Raw genomic sequence first — 16366 nt, forward strand, 5'->3', positions numbered from 1 at the left:
AAGGACCTTTGCTCGTTTCCTCTCGTCTTGTTCGGGCACAAGTTCGCCCTAAATAAAAGTTCTTTCTTTACCGTTGTGTCCCATCCTACGTGACAAATTGTGGTGGAGGTGCGGGGTAGTCCTCGATGGCGCGGGGTCTTTCACCAGGTCTGGGCCTGGGAGCATTGACTCCGAAAATAAAAGTTGATTTGTACAATGTACGCACACAGTCTTACGTCTTTCTTAATGATGTAATGGGCGAACTTTCACGGGAGAGTTACGGTTACCGATGATCTCCCCCTCTCGAGCTTCGCCCCACTTATCATCATTCATTCCGTGGATATGGCGTGATTTTTTTTTTCTGCAAATTATTTTGCCTGTATTCCGGAAGCGTCCCTGTGCATTGGAGCGTTTGTTACCAGCACTAGCTCTTATTCCAGTGATCTGGTCATACATTTTTCTCATTTCGCTTAACCCAACACTCCGCTTACCTCGAAATTTTCAGAACTTTGGGTACTATCAAACCTCTTTTGCGTGCCTGTAATTTTCGTGAATACCACGATTTGAAACTTTCGCCAGCATTGGGTACGTGAAACTGATTTTTAATAACACCCGGCTACAAATCAGTAACTTCGCTTGCATTCCTCATTGCACAGGTTCTTTTTGGTAACCCACACACTCGGAGGGAATTGCGAGACGCACGCGAGGAAAGCAAAACGGGTGAATAATTGTGTTATGGCCAATCATTATAACCGCGGCTGTTTGAAACCAAGGAGTAAAAATATTGAGGTTTATTTATACTGTCATGACCATATATACCTTGCTTTATCCCCCCTCCCCCCGCACTCTGCCCAAAGTATATAGGAACAAGTTTTTGCTGGCACAACATTTTACTGAAGCTTTCGCTTTTCTTTTTGTCAGCCTACCAGCCGTCTGCGTGCTTGTCACCGTCAATGACATTTGGGAATGACCCGGTAGTTTCGATGTGGAACAAACGCAGCTTCTGGTGCCGCAGGGAGCTCTTTCTGAACGGGATCTCACTGTCTGAGCATTGATGGTTGAATGCGAAGCTTTCTTGTGAGCGATTCCTTGTCGTCTGAGTTTTGAATTTGACTCATTGAGCTTTCACTTTGGCTCGCACGCATTTTGGACTTATGATCGGGCCGGATTTGACATCGACCCTTTGCCGTTTCATTTCACGCGAAGAAAGCCTCGTGTTCAACCATCGTTGCGGAGTGGAGGAGTGGATAATTTTCTGACTGCACTCCTCTCCAAATCCAAACTGCATTGACCATGTTGGAAATGCGCATTGAGATAGACGTCGGCTTCAAAACGCGATGGAGCCAGCTTCGATTCTGACCGCGGGAAGCGTTTTTTTTTTCCCTCTCACTTTACTCACAAACAGCACCGTCGTCAGAGACAGTTGGCTTTCCTGCAGTCTTTTTCGAGGCGACATAGGCCATCAGTGAGACATAGAAAGCTTCACTTTAATAATGGTTCAAGCGGTGGTAGTGAAATGGCTACGCTAGTTGGTGCGGTTTCATCCTTCGGTCTCACTCGCGAAATTCAGCGGCCGCAAAGACGCTCCAATTCGCGAAAAACTCGGGGCGTGAAACTAAAATGTCTTATAGTGCTATCGTACCTTCAATTGTGAGCTGATGTACCTCGTACCATTCGATTTCACCGCTCTAAGTGGCCGACAAACCCCGATGCGCGCTCGCGCTCCGCGGCAGTAGCGCGCGGCACAGGCCGGCCGGCCGCTCTCACTCCGGCCGCTCGGGCGCTCCGATTGCTCGCAGCGCCCTCTGCGCAGCGCTGTGCGTGCATCAGCGGCGAGGACACGCCTTCCCATAGAGAAAGCGCGCAGACGGCAGACTAGCACAATTTCTAGGGACCATACTTTTAGTGTGTATTGGTGAAATGACGGCTTCAGAAGTTCGTCGAGGCGGCAGAGGTGGCGTTTGTCTCAAGAAAGAGGTGTGCAACTTATCTTGGCTCCCAGCTCGGACACACGCGGCTTCGAGAAAATGGTTCCTTCGAATTCTTCTGGGACACACTTCAGGTGAGTGTACGCTTAAAAACGTTCCCTGCCAGACTATGAACTTCCCGTGAGGTTTGCCACAGAGGTGCTTTTTTTTTTGTGACGCACTACTTCGGTGTGATTCAGATTACGTGCACCAGAAAAAGTAAGGTTAATCAGCATTGTCTCCTCCTTGCCATTAGTATTCTGATGTGTGGGCCTTCTGGCTAAATACATATCGTCAAAACTCCTCACAGACGCTTTGTTATTATTAAGTGAAGCGGAAATAAGTGCATCGGTGTTTTTGTCCCTCGGCTTCCCCCTCACCTTAAACAAGGGTGAAATGGTCGCAACAATCAATACTTGTTGAGAGCACCAGAAAAATTGGCCCATTGTTCAGTGTACACTGTTGAAGTTTCAACATTGGGGGCTTCAGCTGTATGTGGTCATTGTGTGGCCGTTACCCAAATAAGCCCATGTGTGCTTACAAACAGTAATTGCTGGCTCACCTGGAGGCCCAAGCATCTTCATTTATAATGCCCCCCCCCCAACCCAAAAAAAAACGTATTAAAATTTTTTATGTTTGTTTGCCGGCAGTGCTTTATAGTAGTCTAGACTGTTAAATAATCCTGCATACAGAAATGGGAGGAGGGGGAGGAGGGTTGAGTAAATAGTTGCTTCTTAGTTGCTTCTTATTCCAGTTCAGTGCGCCCACGTATAAGTGCATGAGTTGAGCGTGAAAGCCTACGAGGTGAGTATAGTTGATTTGGACACTGTCTGCTTGGTGAAGAACATGTATAAGTAGACAGGCTGAGTCAACAGGTCACAAGCAGTTAGGCAACTCGTGTCGCTCCCTTCTGCCATGCTTCCAGCCTCACTCAGCAGCCCACTTGCGCCTGCAGGCACAATTGCGCTAACCTACACCTCCTGCAGAGGTGCACAACTTGGTTTGATGTAAAAGGTTGTTTTCATGGAGTCTACCTAAACGCCCTAGATTTTGTTCAGTTTATGTATGCACAGGAGGATTGAGTGAACAGATCAATCTATTCATGTCTGCGTCAGGTTAATGTGTGCGGTGCTTTAGCTGAGTGCAGGGGGTTGATATTGCTGTGGTTGCATCAACTTCTCTGTTATCAGAAATGAAGTGACAGTGCAACACATGTAGTGCACTCTCTTGTTAATGGAGATACTGTCTGTATAAAGAGTCATAGCTTGATTTTGCATGCATGATGCTTGGGAGGCAATATTTCTCTGCATTAGTATTCTTTTTTTTTTATTGTGCAGGAAAAGGCCGTGCCCACTTCACTGGAGCTTATTATTTGTACTGCAGGCGGTGCTGGAGTGTGTATAGCAAGAGAACCTGGCAGGCATTCAAGGCTGGCTGAGGTATTGCCCCTTTAAGCTTTGGAATGCCACCAAAAGGTACAGCAATCTTGTATTTTTTCGGCACGCTCTGCATGCTTTCTGAAAATGCACTTCCTAAATCAATATAAGCTGTATCAGTATTAAGCCCAAAGGGATTAACCTATATAAAAAGTACACACTGTACGATGAAATGATAGCCAAGCAGGAGGATAACAGGCTGAGCACCAAACTTGTTCTTTGAAGAAGCAACAACACGTGTACTTCCCATCATTACTCTCAACAGCCAGAACACCCTGTCGTCCTCGTGTTCCCGTCCTCATGTAATCATGCAGTAAGTGTATTTTTCAAATTATAAAGAATCAACTAGCCAGTACCTTGTGTAACTTAACGTTGTAAGATCTGCAGTGTGCCTTATAGCAGTACACAGTAAGGCTTTAATGTTGGAGGTGTGTCTACCAGTGCTTCTTTTTTTATCGCATTTTTCTCTAGGAAATCCACCTAAACCATCTTTGATTACCATTATAAAAAATCTCCCAACTGTCATGATTTAGGTTCATGTTAAAAATCCCCATTAAATTATTCAGTAGCTTTCCACTCAAGCATGCCTGATAGCTGAGATATGTCCTTGGTGCGTAAAACCTTCCATATTTTACACGGTGTATAGCCATTAGTAGGATATGATGCAGTTTGTTTCGCACTTCCTTTTGTGCTGTGAAGAAATAGTTCGAAGCCCACAGTTTATGACAAGTGACCCTCTACAGCAAGCTCAGCTCAAAATTCTCAAACAGCCCAGGTTGATTCTAGGTACCCAATCGGGCTCACCTCATGCCCACCTCGTCAAAGTAGCGGTTGCCTATAGTAGCCAAAACGTTGCACTGCTAAGGCCACAGATGCAGGTCTAATCCTAGCCACAGCAGTCACTTTTGTAGTTGAAGCTATAAACAAGAATGCCTGTGTGTTGAGTGTCTGCAGGTGATCTAAATGAATCCAGAGCCCACCTTATTACGTGGCTCATAGCCTCATTACGTAGCTTTGACACAATAAATACCCTAAATTTGCATCGTTTGTTTTGTTGTCAAAGTATAGCTTTTGAATAAAGGGAGAATGCTTTTTGGTTTTTATACACGCATGCTTAACACTGAGACCAATTTTGAATTTCTGCAGATGCGGTCCGACTGATGGAAACTATGGACTTCCCTTCAAGATGACCTGCCAGCCATCCAAGGCTGGCTCAAGAATTGCCCAGCCAGGCTTCAAAATGCTTCAAAGAGGTACAGGACTTTGAAAGTTTATTTTACTCACTCTGCATGTTTTTTAGAGGTGTAGCATAACTGAATCAACCTTGGAGAAAAAAAAAGTCGCAGAAGCCAGTGGTTATCCCGCATTTGCATCAGAAGTAAAAGGCTCACTAGTTCCGCGCAAAACAGGCGGGGAAACTTTTTCTTTTCTACTTTGACACACAAAGTTCACGGACACCTCCCCCGAAAAAAAATGCTTGGGCCATAAAAATCCAGTGGCCACAATGTCAGCCAGAATGGTGCCATGCAAGAAAGCTACGCAAAGATGGCCAAAATTTGACTGAACTAACTTGAATCACAAGGAGCCTTTTACACATATTCACCAAGTTCTAATCAATATTCAAACATGTTTTTCCCTGGATTTTTGATAATACTTAATTTGCTTTGTTTTGTTGACTGAAAGCATATTCAAAATTAATAAAGTAAATAGCCAGAAAATATAAAAATAAGGAAAATGTGCTTTTTTTTTATCCACTTCTCCCCTTGAGCCACCCAATTCGTGCCACATTATTAGTATGCTCAGTATAGTTAGAGTTGTCTGTTTTCATGTTTTATATGAAGGAAAGTTTGACATCCACCTGAATGAAGCCAAACGGCTACAAAGAAATGCTATACAGCTTCCTCAGAAACTTCGCAGTTGAAGAAAAATACATCCTCGTCCAGGATTCTGGTTTTATATTTTGTTAAAATCGGCTGGTAAAAATCAGCTGTTATTTTTCAGACTCATAATTGGGAAAAAATCTGACTTTTTTTTGTAAAACCATTCTGCAATATGTGCTTCTTGATGCAAAATATTCAGATGTACTAAGTAATGCACTCAGTTTATTTTATCAGTAGGCAATTTGTATTTTTTCATGTTAAATCAACAGATGTACTCAGTGTATTTTATGAGGACGAAGATGCGGTCACTGACCAAGTCAAAGTGAAAACACAGACGTTTCGGGACCCGTAATGGTCCCTTGATCACACTAAGCTGGCGAGAGCGGTAACTCGCTTCTTATTCTAAAACGTGACGTAATGTGTAGCTTGCCGCCAGACTGCCATCTGTTGTATTGATAGTGTCCTCGGTCGTCTGAATAAACACGGATTCCACAAGCAGTGTGGTGCCTGAACTCTTTTCCTTGGCTATTCGAGCGGCGTTATCCCCATCGATGGAATGGGCATGATTATCGGCGTGCTCGTCCAGAGTGTTCGGCACTTTCATGCTCTTGCCCGCGTCCCTTTGAGGTTCCTTTAATCTCCTGATGAAGTTGCCAGTTTCGTCGATGTAACTGCAGCTGCAGTCTGCACATGGTACCTTGTAGACAACACCGGGGTATCTCTTGGTGTCCAAGCAATCTGTCACGTTCACAAGCTGATTCCTCAGCTTGTCTGACCGCATGTGCGCAACGCGAAGGTCATACCTTGCAAAGATACGGCTTAGAGCTTCGCTGACCCCAGGAACGTATGGGATGCCGGCGCGTCTTCGAAATCGCTTGCCCTGGGATGGCCTGGGATTGAGGACACGATCTTCCACATTCTTAATAAGCTTCTCCGGGTACCCGCTCGTCAATAATCCTTGATGTATTGTCTGAAGTTCTTTCCTCATTTCGTCGTCACTTGAGCAAATACGTGTTGCCCGCGTCACAAAAGAGGAAGCGACAGATTGCTTGTGACAGGCTGGGTGGCACAAATTAAAATTCAGGTAATGTCCGATATACATCACTTTCCTGTGCACAGCAAACGAAAGGCTAGTTCCGGTACAGTTCACCTGGACATCGAGGAAAGGAAGGCTGCTGTTACACGCACATTCTGCTGTGAACTGGATGGCGGCTTCTATCGAGTTGAGAAGCAGGAGCCGTGGGGCATCATTCCTATTGATAACGCAGAAGCAGTCGTCCACGTAGCGGACAAATAACTTGGGCTTGGGAGCGAAATCGATGAGGGCCTTCGGGTCAATGACCTCCATGACCAAATTTGCAGTAGTAACAGATATGCTCCCATGGCAGTTCCGTGGATTTCCTTGTAAAACTGCTTGCGGTACGTGAAGTACGTGTTGTATAAGCAAAATTCAAGCAACTCACACATGTGTTCTACCTCTAAAGGTGTGCGGATCGTGAGCGTTTCGTCCGCCAGCAAGACCTGCTTGCATGTTGCTACGGCCAAGTCGACAGGAACAGAAGTGATGAGCGGCTTGACGTCGCAGGGCACCATTACGTCGAAAGTACATAAGCCAGGCGTACCGCTACGGCCAACCGTCGACTTCAGAAGGTCACCGCTGCACCGACTTTCTGGATACTTAAAAGTGATGAGACCGCTCACCGGGAAAACAGCAGCACACATTACCAATTGTGTGTGACATTTCCCTGGATGAAGGTGACGTAATGGTGTCCTTCGACGTCAAGTCGCTCTTCATTTCGGTTCCGGTGGACTTGGCCATAGCGACTTGCAAGGAGGTCCTGCTAGCGGACGAAACTCGCAGAACACACATCTTTGGAGGTAGAACACGTGTGTTGATTGATTGATTGATGGATTGTAGGGTTTAACGTGCCAACGCAACGCAGGTGATGAGGCGCACCGTAGTGAAGGCCTCAGTTCGATTCCCGGCCGCGGCGGCCGCTTTTCTGATGGAGGCGAAAAGCAAAAACGCCCGTGTGTACGAGATTTCGGCGCACGATAAAGATCCCCAGGTGGTCAAAATTAATCCGGAGCCCTCCACTACGGCGCACCTCATCGCCTTCGTTGCGTCGGCGCGTTAAACCCTACAATCAATCAATCAGTGAAGACCTCAGGATTATTTTGACCTCCTGGGGATCTTTTACATGCGCTGAAATCTTGTACACACGGGCATTTATGCTTCTCACCTCCACCAGAAAAGCAACCGCCACAGCCGGAAATCGAACCCGCGACCTCCTTGCTCAGCAGCCCAACGCCTTAGCCACTGAGCCACCTCGGTGCGTTAGAACACATGTGTGAGTTGCTTGAATTTTGCTTAGGCAACACCTACTTCACGTACCGCAAGCAGTTTTACAAGGAAATCCACGGAACTTCCATGGGAGCATATCTGTTACTACTGCAAATTTGGTCATGGAGGTCATTGACCCGAAGGCCCTCATCGATTTCGCTCCCAAGCCCAAGTTATTTGTCCGCTACGTGGACGACTGCTTCTGCGTTATCAATAGGAATGATGCCCCACGGCTCCTGCTTCTCAACTCGATAGAAGCCGCCATCCAGTTCACAGCAGAATGTGCGTGTAACAGCAGCCTTCCTTTCCTCGATGTCCAGGTGAACTGTACCGGAACTAGCCTTTCGTTTGCTGTGCACAGGAAAGTGATGTATACCGGACATTACCTGAATTTTAATTTGTGCCACCCAGCCTGTCACAAGCAATCTGTCGCTTCCTCATTTGTGACGCGGGCAACACGTATTTGCTCAAGTGACGACGAAATGAGGAAAGAACTTCAGACAATACATCAAGGATTATTGACGAGCGGGTACCCGGAGAAGCTTATTAAGAATGTTGAAGATCGTGTCCTCAATCCCAGGCCATCCCAGGGCAAGCGATTTCGAAGACGCGCCGGCATCCCATACGTTCCTGGGGTCAGCGAAGCTCTAAGCCGTATCTTTGCAAGGTATGACCTTCGCGTTGCGCACATGCGGTCCGACAAGCTGAGGAATCAGCTTGTGAACGTGACAGATTGCTTGGACACCAAGAGATACCCCGGTGTTGTCTACAAGGTACCATGTGCAGACTGCAGCTGCAGTTACATCGACGAAACTGGCAACTTCATCAGGAGATTAAAGGAACTTCAAAGGGACGCGGGCAAGAACAGGAAAGTGCCGAACACCCTGGACGAGCACGCCGATAATCATGGCCATTCCATCGATGGGGATAACGCCGCTCTAATAGCCAAGGAAAAGAGTTCAAGCACCTCGCTGCTTGTGGAATCCGTGTTTATTCAGACGACCGAGGACACTATCAATACGACAGATGGCAATCTGCCGGCAAGCTACACATTACGTCACGTTTTAGAATAAGAAGCGAGTTACCGCTCTCGCCAGCTTAGTGTGATCAAGGGACCATTACGGGTCCCGAAAGGTCTGTGTTTTCACCTTGACTTGGTCAGTGACCGCATCTTCGTCCTCATCATGATACCTGACCTGACAAACTTTCGTCGAACTCTTGACTTCACTTTATTTTATCAGTAAGCATTATGAGCTTCTTAACTCTGACGCATTAAAAATGTTTGTTTCACGCTGGTAACCGGGGATATATCAAGGCTTCCTAGTGAACACCATCCAAAAGTTGGCGTTTGTTTGGGAAATGAATCAGTAATGATTACAGTGGAGAGCATTGATAAATTTTAAAAAATGAAATATTTTGTCCACAAAAACCTGGTCATAGTGTTTTTCACGTCTTTGTTTATGCACATATCATCTGCATGCGCAACATTTCGGTCTGCATTCAAGATCTCTGTGATCGTTGAATGTATCTCAGCTGGGAAAAGGTTGTCTCAATACCACAGTTTCCATCAGCAAGGCACAAGATTGTCAGTGAAGCATTTGCCGACCTGCGGTAGTGACCAGTAGAGTTCTGTCAATACTCAGTGATTTTGGAAGCTTTTCTTCTGGGGCTTGCTGGAATTCCAGTAAGTGCTGGTTGAAAATGGCGGACCGTCAGCCCACGATTGTGGACATCGCTACTTTGAAAAGGTCTATTCAGAGGAGAAAGCGGGTTTAACCCAATTCTGACACATGTTAAGGGTAAAAATACAGTAAATTCAGGTTTTACCTGAAAAAAAAACCAAAAAACCAAGTATAATTGAAAGTTGGGTTGAAATGGTATTATATTTTGTCATTACAAGATGCAAAATTTTGCCAAATAATCAGGTGTCCACCACAAAAAAATCTTTCATTGTGGGTAGTAGCATGGAAGGGATTGCAGCCAATATTCCACACCGCCTGTGTTTCTGTTCCCCCTCTTCTAAATTTGCTTTAATATTGTGGAAATTGCTCAAATGATTTTACGCTGCTTTATATTGCCTAACATAGTTGTCAAACAACATTTTGTTATTTCCTGAAACTAATTTGCATTATTAACCTGCTGTCATATTGGCCATATTATTGGCATCTTGCACAAGTGGCACTCTGACACCACTGAAATGTATACCCACTTTTCCCCTCCCCTATCATCAGTCGCTGTTGACTTCCCCTACCCAGGCCTTCCAGGTTATAAAGGAAAGAATGGTTAATAAAACATTTCTCAGCAAGAGTTCACTGGCTGCCCGCAAAATAGTAGCTACCTTAAGCATTTACCTTTGCCCTGCCTTAGTGGTCTAAAAAAAGCCTCCTTACTCAAAAATGTGTAAGTTTGGTGTTACATTTGGGTGCGTGTCTGTGTATACTCAGATTAGTGTGTTTATCTCATCGCAGGAAGGTTAACCCTCTGTCATTGGATCAGCCTACCTGGATTTCCAGCGCTTCAAACATCATCAAGACTCTGCCACTTTAGGTTTTCGCTGTAATGCACATGTTTTGATACATTTTCTGTGATCTCTAACTTATTTTTGATGATCATTCTTTTTAGTTCTTGCAGTTCACTTTTTTTCCCATATAACATTGAAAGGCTGAAAGGCATTCAGTATCTAGTCATTTTTTATAAGCATGTTTTAATCACTATGTCAATTCTCTCATTTTTCATTTTCTAATTTTTGCCTTTTATGCCATTTGAGTGCTTCAAGTTTTTATTTACTTCCACATCTTTCAGTCACCTTTGATTCTATTTTGACTTGTCATGATTTATTTGAATAATAAAATGGTTAGTCTTGCAAAAGTTGCTTAGTGTGCTTATTTTGCATTTAAGGTGTGTCTAGAAGCTTTAGCTCACTCAAGTTTGTCCGGCCACATGAAATGCAGGTAAATGAGGGAATGCTGTCTCATCCATGCAATATCAAAGTTGTTTTAGATGAAACCAGTTATATGTGTGCACTCTTATTCTGATAACCGCATTTCTATATATTATCTGGGCGTAAAACAGGACGAGAGCTATAACAGCCGTCTTGATGACATCTTAATAAGATGATAGCAAGATGACTATAATAACGGTTGCGTAAACTGCTGTGAGAGGTTCTCGTTTATGTCTCCACAACTACTAGAAAACATCTTCACAAGACATTATTTCTCTACCTGGCATGCTTAGAAGTCACCTCGTGGATTGCTATGCAAGATTTTTGAGAACGTCGTCAAAACGGAGAATAAACGTTTTGTTGCTTTCAATCCAGATAACTATGAGGTGTTTAGTACTCGTCCTGTAAACGTCTTGTTGGAATTTTTAGCAGTCTCCGAGATGTCGTCAAGAATATCTTGCAAGACGTCTTGTAGCTCAGGCATAGCGTCGCGTTAGCCGAGCTACTGGATGGCTATCTCACGTCTTGGCAATGTCTATAAAAATCTTGATCAGGTGTTGCGTAGACATCTTGGAGGTCTTGCCAAGATGTCGTATAGAAGTGTGGTAGCTGCCCTAATGTGCAGATCAAGATGTCTTGGAGAGCTGCACAAGATAAGTTTGAGACTTCTACAAGACGTTCTTGCGTTCACTGGGGGGCGAGGCCAACGAGGAGACGCGAGAACTTTGACCTTGACAGCAGCCTATAACGACGTGAAGGTGACATATATTTTGCAACAGCATCAAAGCACCGGAAAGTGCACATAATAAAGGTGGCATGAATGTCAGTAGCTAATGCGGGACGCATACTGAGCGCTGCCTAATGATCTGCAACTAACGCAAAAAACGCGAACGCAAAAAAGCCAGCGCAGCGCTCGAACTGCCGCGAACCAAGGTCGCCGCGAACCATGCGCGAGCCCTCTGTGCAGCGCTTGCACGACCACAACTTAATCACGCAAATGGAAGAACGGAATTACTGTAACAGAGCAATTTGAAACGTCCACGTTCGATCCTTTCGCGTTCACGAACTATCCTGACCCTGCCGCACACGTAAACAAACACCGCGCTGTCCATATGCGCCAGCGGCATCCATCCCGCAAAAATCCAATTGTACACAAAAATATACAACAAAACAGCCTCACTTAGGGTGTGATGGTAATACGGGGCTCTAGAAATACTATGTAACAGAGCAGTTTGAAACGTCCACGTTCGATCCTTTCCCGTTCACGAACTATTCTGAGCATGCCGCACACGTAAACAAACACCGCGCTGTCCGTATGCGCCCGCGGCATCCACCCCGCAAATATCCCAATCTGGACAAAAATATACAACAAAACAGCCTCACTTAATGCGTGTTGGTAAAACGGGGCTCTAGAAATACTATTAATGCTACCAAAGAGCGATTGCGGCTCGAAAACAAGAGCAAACTGCACGAAAAACTTCAGCGAGCGGCCCCAAGCGTTGCGAGGGCGTCTGCTCTGAGGAAGCCAACAAAGATGGCGGCCCCGCCGCGGAGTTAAAGGGACCGCGGCGCCGCGGGTGAGGGGAGAGAAAAAAGAGGAGGGCAGCGGAGAAGGAGGGAGCAGTTGGCGCTACCTTAGTAATTTTAGGGACCTTAGCTACACCTGGCATGAGGCGCGCCGTACTGGAGAGCTCAGGATTGATGTCGACCACTTGGGAACGCGAAATGCGCGGGTTTGCGTTTTTCGCGTTAATGAAGAAATCGGACGCCGCAGCCAAGATCGAAAACACATTCTTGGGCTCAGCATCATAATGCCTTAGCGACTGAGTCCTAGCAGCCGGTCAAATGATTCACTGTGATTTCTTCGTATGTCTTTGATGGGAGTGGCGGCTATGGGTTGGGCTTTCAGCAAAAGTTTATCTTGCCGAGTTGGTTTCTGCCTGCAGCCAAATGATTTAGCGCGGTTTCGTTTTCTGTCTATGATGGGAGAGACTGCTATGGGTTAGGCTTTCAGCAAAAGTTCATCTCGCTGAGTTGATTTCTGCCTGCAGCCATTATTTGTTATCTAAAACATGTTCTCAATTGTGAATTTTTGGGGAGGGGTTCAACGCAGTGTTTAGAGGGGAGCAATCAGGTTTAATGCAATTTTTAAAGACGATAGTCTTTTTGGGCTACCTAAACGCAAATAATTTGGGGTGTCCGTCTGTCCCTCGATTTAGCCGCCTGGCCAAAGCTTAGAACGTTTGAACAAGACGATTACATAGGCAAAACAATTTTTAAATTACTAAACTTGGTAGCATGCTTCATACTATCAAAATTGTTGAACAGAAAGGAAAATTAGGGATATTTGAATCAGAACACGAGTACGTAAACGATACTAGCAATGTTCTTTTAATGAAAAGTGAATGCACCCATTGTTGTGACAGAAGAAAAAGGAGAAGAAGGAGGAGGAGGAGGAGGAGGAAGAAGAAGAAGAAGGAGGAGGAAGAAGAAGAAGAAGCAGAAGGAGGAGGAGGAGGAGGAGGATGAGGAGGAGGAGGAGAAGTAGAAGAATAAAAAGAATAATAATAATAAGAAGAAGAAGAAGAAGAAAAGTTTATTGACATGCAGTGGACAAGTAATACATAAGTACAAAATTTTTCAGACGAGGGTCTCAAAGTCGAAGACTGTACCGGGACCCTCTGTAAGTTAACAACAGGGGTAATCACTGAATAAACTTCAGGCAGCATACGATAAATAGCGACAAGCAATAAATATACATAAACAATAAATAGCAGAAACAAATTCAATTGGAAATGTATGTCAATTACAACATAAAAAGAACTACAACATTTCGAGTAAACCATAGAAGCAGAAACAAAGTACGAGGTTGGTGCACAAAGCCCTCATATCAAGTAAACAATAGGAATGACTAACAAGAGGAAGAATAAGCGATAGAAGCACAATTATTCAGACAAAGCATGGTTTTTCAAGAATGATTTAAATGAATACACGCATTTAGTGGATTTAACAGCAGCTGGTAGACTATTCCAAATTGATATGGCTCTGAAAGTTGAAGTCATTTTGCCGTAGTTAGTTAAAACACGTGGTGGTAGAAAATTTTTATTTGTGGCAAATTTTGTGCTGTTCTGGTTTACTAAGAACTGGGGTCGATGAAATTAAAAGGCAGTTGGTACCATAAAGACTTAAAAATATTGTGCTTAAATTATACTGAAACAACTTGTTGATTGGTAACACATAATAATGGGGCAATGAATCCTGGTAATTGGACTGAGGATGGCTCTTGTTGATAATGCGATTTGATTGATTTTGGATATGTTGGGCTGATGATGTATGACAATGATAGGTGTTGCCTCATGCTACAATCCGTTAATTTAAATGACTATGAATGAAAGAAAAGTAAAGTGATAAAAGCGCATCATGTGAGCAAAACGGACGAGCTTTATTTAGGGCCCTAATACCGTATGCAGTGTTTTTCTTGATAAGGTTGATATGAGAATTAAATTTTAGCTTCGAGTCCCCTAAAACACCACGAAACGACACAGAGTTACAAACAGCGACAAGATTGGTATCAAGCATTAAAGCAGGAACGAAGGGTATTTGCCTTTGACTAGTTTTAAAGGTCATATACTTCGTTTTTTTTTCAGGGTTAATATATACGCTATTATTACGGCGCCAATTAACCACGTTCGCGAGTTCAGTGTCTAACTTAGATGCAAGGCCATCGATGGATTTGTCTGAAGATGTTATTGTGGTATCATCCGCATATAAAACGCAATGGCATGAATTCAGGCAATTAGAAAGATCATTGATATATAATATGAACAGCAGGGGACACAGTATCGACCCTTTGGGTACGCCTTAATTAATAGTTTTTGATTCTGAAAATATACCGTTAGTGCACACAACGTATTCCCTGTTTAAAAGGTAGTTTTTTCGAAGAGTTAAGGTCAGGCAAGTTATTCCAAAGCTTTCAAGCTCTGTAAATAAGATGCTATGATTTATGGTATTGAAAGCTTTAGTAAAATCCAATAATACTGAGCCAACTAGCTAACCATTGTCAATGAAATGTTTACTGTGATCAGTTAAAAAAGCAAGGCTAGACTAGTAGAAATTCCAGAACGAAACCCAAATTGACATTGTTTTAATAGGTTAAACATATCGAAATACTTAGTTAAACGCTTAACAAACAACTTCTCAATAACCTTACTGAAGGAAGAAAGAATTGAAACAGGTCGATAGTTAGAAATTGCCGTTTTATCACCTTTTTTGTACACCGGAATGACCTTTGCGCATTTTAACTGGGAGGGAAAAGTGCCGGTTTTGAAAATAAATTAATTATATTGCTCATGGGTATGCAGACCAAGTCCGCCACTATTTTTAGATGAAGTGCGCAGATATTGTCTAATCCGGGACTAGTGTTTTTTTAAGTTTCCGATTGTTCGACGTTACGGGAAAAAGAAAAAAAACGAATGCGTGGGACGAGGCAAGTCTATTTGATACGTTCCTTGTCTATGTTCGTGAGATAATGAAATTAGGCACTAAAAGCGTCGGCTATGTGGCCAGGCTGAGTGTATGTTTTGTGGTTAAATCGAATTTTAGATATGTTCTTAGGAGCAAAGCACGGCTTCAAAAATTCGTTCAAAAGCTTCCACTGATTTTTGGGATTATTTTTATTACTTATGAATGCATTGCTATAGGGACCGGGCAGCTGGACGGGTGGCGCCACCACTCGGCGCTCCCCTCGTCAGTGGAATGAGTCGGTGCATTGGACTACGCAGCCTCCTGTCGATGTTTCCGCGTTTGCTTCGGTGCTTTAAATGTTTTGGTGGTATTGTGTGCGGATATGTGTGGCGAAACAAAGTCTTGACAGATGTGTTGGGTTCTTAGATGCAATAACGGCTGCGTAAACTTGTCGGACGCTTCTAAAGTTGGGTATCGGCTACAATGGCATGGGCACTTTTTGCAGCTGTCTACGCTTGGCTCCACCCGTTATAAGTACAAATAAAACTACTATTATTAGTATTCATTTCTTCTTAAATGCACTAACGGCTACATAAACTTATTTGACGCTTCTAAGTTTGGGAACGGGCTACACTGACATGAGCGCTTTTTGCAGCGCTCTGCGCATGGCTCCGCGCGATCTGAGTAGGAATAAAACTATTAGGAATATTAGCCTTCATTTCTGCCACTTTAAATTATGTGCACTGGTTTCAATGCTCACGGTTTCCACGCCAGCCTTAGCGCTGGGATACTTCGATACGTGTGCTTTGAAGAGAAAGGCAATTGCATACGAGATGGATTACCGTGTAGCCGTAGAAATGCTGCGGTAGTTTGCACTTTCTTTCTGTAACCGTGAGCTTTGTGCCTTCGGTTTTTGTGAGCGACACTGTGACAGCATGGGAGCCTGAAAGCCGAAGTGGAAATCCCACGTTTGTGGTGTTCATTTTATCAAGAGCCAAATTTATTCACCCACCCAACAGCCCAAGCTACAAACCATCCCTCCTCCCCTCCCCATTTTGCCACCTGCGTGGAATAAAGGCTGGCACCGATAGTTAAAACATGTAGCAGTGTTAACGTCAGGCGGTGTTTTTTAATGCTTAAGTATAATTTACAGAGTGCATAAAAATCGTGTAATGCCTTGTGAAGACACCAAAAACGCGGGATTAGTTGCCTCAAATATGCGTGCAACAGCCCGAGTCCTCCAGCACAGACGTATTTCCGACACGGTGGAAAAAGTTTAGATTAAATTTGGAGAGGGGTGCATGGAGTTCAAAATTAAACAGCAAAATCATCTAGCCCTCCGTCTAATGATTAGG

General features: G+C 44.1%; 1 protein-coding gene and 1 long non-coding RNA gene across 3 annotated transcripts in view; one reads left to right on the forward strand and one right to left on the reverse strand.

The window, feature by feature from the left end:
* Positions 1 to 16366, reverse strand: part of LOC144141399 (uncharacterized) — a 142629-nt gene that overhangs the window by 55022 nt on the left and 71241 nt on the right. The gene's annotated exons all lie outside the window — the stretch shown is intronic.
* Positions 1900 to 10315, forward strand: LOC144168142 (uncharacterized). Its single transcript, XR_013322163.1, has 4 exons — positions 1900 to 2041; positions 3284 to 3421; positions 4529 to 4635; positions 10075 to 10315. It is a non-coding gene; the product is annotated as an uncharacterized LOC144168142 (long non-coding RNA).

The sequence above is a fragment of the Haemaphysalis longicornis genome, unplaced genomic scaffold (assembly GCF_048455015.1).
Source record: "Haemaphysalis longicornis isolate Haplotype H1 unplaced genomic scaffold, Haemaphysalis longicornis Haplotype H1 scaffold_1, whole genome shotgun sequence".
NCBI classification, from domain to species: Eukaryota; Metazoa; Arthropoda; class Arachnida; order Ixodida; family Ixodidae; genus Haemaphysalis; species Haemaphysalis longicornis.